We start from the raw sequence: 4,678 nt of genomic DNA, 5'->3' as shown, positions 1-4,678 counted from the left end.
TCAATGAACTGCATGATCCCAAAGGACCAGAAAATGTAACAACACTGACTCAAAGTTACCCCTGCATCCGTCCTTGCTATTCACTCACACAAAAGTAAAAAAAATCAACAAAAGTTGACAACACTAAAAGCAACAATTATATAAAGTATTGTATTGCTAAAACAAAATATCGAAGGATGTAAGCGGAATATGACTATTTGTTTATTTGTGTATATGCACTTATACCTCTTTTCCTGTCGACTCACCATATGAAAAAAAAACATTTAGCGTAATTAATCTGCTTCAGTGAAAGCTGTCATTGAATTCTTGCAGTATCCAGAATACGGTTTTAATAGTTTTATAGTAGCTTGCTTCAATCAAAGCGCTGAAAGCACTGAAGGACGGTTGTCCCTGGAAAGTTGCAAAACCAAACCGAGCAAAAAATCCATATTTTATCCGAAAATCCATCTAAGCAATTGGTGGAAGAATGAATACAGCAACAATTGCTTGACTTTACAAGTTGTTTGTGCAGGTCTTTAAAGATTGCCTTAAAATATATCTTGCTTTAGATATGGTATAATTTTTAAGGGTTTGCCACTTGGCTGGACGGCTGGTGCGAGCTCTAAGAGACCAGAAATCTAAGGCCCTCAAAGACGTTGATATTACTCCTGTAGATGAACTGTGCGTAGAAGTGGCAGGATTGTGTCATGATCTCGGTAAAGCTTATAGTACATAACAATTATTTACGAAATACCTAAAAAATAACGATATGTCTTTTTGACTTTACGTATTTTCCGTTTCACTTGCAAAAAAAAAAAAAAAAAAAAAAAAAACATTTTCGAAACAAAAATTATCAGAACTAAACATACTCTAAATTGCATATTTATGTTTTACATTACTGATGGTTTGTCATGTATTTTTTTTTGTATGTTTACTTCAGGTCATGGGCCATTTTCACATCTCTTTGACAAAAAGATAATTCCTGCATTACGACTCGATAAAAAAGGGGAAGGAAAAATGGGAGGTAACTTGTTACATTGTTTTTGACATTTTAAGTCATATGACGAAATACAACGGGTAGAGACGGCTGATCGACCACCATCGAGTGATTCAAATATATAGTTTAGCAGTTACAAATACAAGAGCAAATTGGCTTTTTTTCTCAAATTTCTTTCTAAAAGATGGAAACGTATCTTTTTGATTAATTGATGTACGAAATATTTAACAACATATATAATGATGAAAGGTTTTAATTGATAAGGTTACTTGGATATTGTGCCTGCTTTTTAAATTTGTCTTTTGACAGTTCCTGTGATACGCAGGCTCCATAACCTCAGACCCCCTTCCTAAATTCCAGTTTGTTTTTAGTTCTGCCCATTGTTTTCTCGTTTGGGGCAAACCTTTTACTTTATCTGGGGACCAAACGCCGCTCTTCATGGAATTACACGCCTCAACACGTGTATCATTTAAGGTTCCATGTTCACAGCCGTTTGAATACATCTGCAGATGCCTCTAAATTGCTTTTTGTACTTTTGACATGTGTAAATGTTGAGTTCTGCTCAACCCGGGGCTAGAGGGCGTGGACGGTAGCATGCATTTCCACTACCGCCCATGAACAGGCTCAATCATACCGAGCCTGCAACATTTTCGTTTTTGTCGTGTTGAGCGACCTGTGAAGTTTCTGCTTTTTTCTATTTTATAATTATTAAGATGAATGCAATAAATGAAATTGTATTCTTCAGCATGAAAAAGGATCCGTAGATATGTTTAGTTACATGTTAGAAGCAAACGATGGCCTTCAGGAGGAATTTGAAAAACAAAGAATCACATCTAAAGACCGAACATTCATAGAGGAACTAATCGTAACATATAAACCAGAGGAGGTAACGTTTATCTGCTAGTATATGATATAAAACTGTCATGCCAGTATAAAAATGTAGCAATTGAGCCAATGACCCTCAAACTTGGTATGGAGATTGGCTATGACTAGTATAATTATGGCCCACAGGTCAGAAGGGACTGTTACAAGAAAATATTTATCCTGATGATATTTAAAGTGTATGTGTATGTGATCTGTGTCAAAACTTGATCTTATCATTTAGAGCAATCAATGGTATTCAGGTGAGAGATATAAGGCCCTAATGGCCCTCTTGTGTTCACTTACAATGTTTTTATTTTAATTACTGCCCTTTTATGTTACTATAAATAGCTTATTTAGTACCTTCTTGTCCTTAAGTGCAATGATAACAGGTGAGCGATATAGGGCCAGTATGGCCCTCTTGTCTTATTTGTTTGGAGTTGACGGCTCTGGGAACGGTCTTGCCTAACACACGCGTAGAAAAAAAAATACAAAAAATAGCTTCCGATATGTTTTAGTTAGAATAAGTCGAGAATCGAACCCCCGACCACCGCGGCAATAGACATTTCCCCGTCGTCGTAAACTATAGCGCTATAGCGCATTAGTGAATTAGGATTTCAAAATATTGATATTGGAAATATGCTAAAGCAGCACGTGCGTAACACAGTAACAATTTTCGGCGAATGCCGTATTAAGAACGAATTCGTGACCGTGCCACATGATTTCAGTTTGCAAATCAGACTACTTGATAACGCATTATAGATAATTTATCAAAATGAACGATTTATGCAACACTCTTCCTGACTGGACGAGAGTGTCTATTTGTTTCACTCTGCTGATAGTGCTACGCTGGGTGAAATGTAGACAAAGCATTTATGCTTAATGACGCTGTTCACAGTTTTAAAGGTAAGTTTCGCTCAGTATATTTAGCAAGAATATCGATATCGAAAAATGATAAGTAAGTTTAATAAATATGATAAAACCTGTTCAAATACCAACATATATCAATTTACATGAATAAGGGTGTGATTAGAGTCTTCTATGTAGAGAAGTGCCTTCCAGACCGCTGCTGTTTTGTTGTAGAATAAACGAAACAAAATTGCACATCTAGGAAACCTTTGTGAACATTTTAAAGGAACAATTTCAATTGTTGTTAAGAGTGGTGTTTGATTTTGCTATTTACAAAATGTTAGATAGATGATAGAATGACACGATTTGTAAACCTCATATACTTCTTGTCTTACTGCAATTAGCCGACAATCCTTTTTAAAGATTGTTCTTGTTTTTCACTCTCCTGATTGTGCAACGCTAAGTGAAATGTCAGACAAGGAGTGTTTAATGACGCGGTTTACAGTTTTAAAGCTACGATTCACTTAGTATATTTAGCAAGAATATTGATATATCTAAAATGATAAGTAAGTTTAATAAATGTAATAGAAACCTGTTCAAACACCAATATGTATCAATTTGGGAAGTAAGCTGAGTGGCCACTTAAGGCACGTTGCTGCTTAATAAAGGTGACAGCTCAGACAGGTTAATCTGTAGTACATAAACCTTATACTGAAGCCATTCATCACTAGATATATTTCAACAAAATGTCATGCACTTCGTAATTATACTGCTGGCTTTTAATTATTTTCACCATTAAGTATTGAATAACATTATTGTAAATGCATACATTTTAAGTGCATACTTCGGAATGATCTTTTTTCAGTTACGAACTAGGGACTAATCAGATCATCAAACACAAGGGAAATAATATGCTAACTCAATATATAGTGAATGCTGAACACGGTGTATGACCTTTTACTTCCTAAAACGAAATGAAGAGGCTCTTTGTACTTTTAAATCCATATTTGCTTTTAAAATGGAATTCATAAATGAATACATATACAAAAACTGTATGTATGAATAAGATTTGATCATTTGCTATAAAGAAATATATATTCATGAAAAGACCCACCTCGATCATATATCAATTACCGTAAACTTTCGTGGTTGAATCAATATGCGGTATTTAATTTCGACGAACGGTAATTAATTCTTATAGCATAATATATGTTTTATGGTAGGAAATCCACGCAATATATACATTGGTTGAAACCTACGGAATTAAGTGCTCACGAAATTGAATGATTTTACAGTAAAAAAGTGAGATAACAAATCTTTAGTTTTTATTATAGTCCTTAAAAATAAGATGACTTGACATAGAAACGCATGACAGGCAGAACTGGTATCACTTCTTCAATAGGCTAGGTATAAGCAAATTAATTTAAAGTGGAAAATAGTGACACTATGAAAAATATTTTACTGATGTTTAAATCACTTACTTGTAAAACCGCTGCATATTCCAAGAATGCATATAAAACTTAACACCATTTTACAATAAGCACACCTTGGTATTTCCTTGAATTTTGCTTTATTTTAGATATCTATTTATTGCAGTTTCTTCCTAATTAAACGATACAACTTAAAATAATTGTCATGAAATATTTAACAAAAGCGTGATCGAAAGACTAAAATTAAAATTTAAATTCCTCAATATGATATGAAGGGTTAATATGATGCACTTTTGATAACCCATTATCTTGTTTGATGAGATCAGGTTTTGTCATTCCAACTTATGTTTGGCCGGATTTTAGCCCATAATTTAGCCTCGTTCTGACAATCGGTAATTAAGGTGCGAATGCGTATTATTGTATGTCGTTTCGGCATTCCTCAGACGAAAATGCGTCTTATATACGGCCACGTAGCTTTGAGCTGCAACCGGATAATTCTGAAATCGGATACCGTTAAATACGGAATCGAAAGAAACTTTACGATTGTCAGCGAAAGCTTTAA

The 4,678-nt window shown here is 34.4% G+C and overlaps 1 long non-coding RNA gene across 1 annotated transcript; it reads left to right on the top strand.

Annotated features, from left to right (window-relative positions):
• The first annotated feature begins 566 nt into the window (after positions 1 to 566).
• Positions 567 to 2,784, top strand: LOC128551247 (uncharacterized). The gene is made up of 3 exons (XR_008368737.1): positions 567 to 695; positions 920 to 1,003; positions 1,722 to 2,784. It is a non-coding gene; the product is annotated as an uncharacterized LOC128551247 (long non-coding RNA).
• The last annotated feature ends 1,894 nt before the right edge of the window (positions 2,785 to 4,678 follow it).

The sequence above is a fragment of the Mercenaria mercenaria genome, chromosome 19 (genome assembly GCF_021730395.1).
Source record: "Mercenaria mercenaria strain notata chromosome 19, MADL_Memer_1, whole genome shotgun sequence".
In the NCBI taxonomy this organism is placed as follows: domain Eukaryota; kingdom Metazoa; phylum Mollusca; class Bivalvia; order Venerida; family Veneridae; genus Mercenaria; species Mercenaria mercenaria.
Note: the sequence above shows the minus strand (reverse complement) of the source record. Positions and strands in the feature narration are given on the sequence as shown.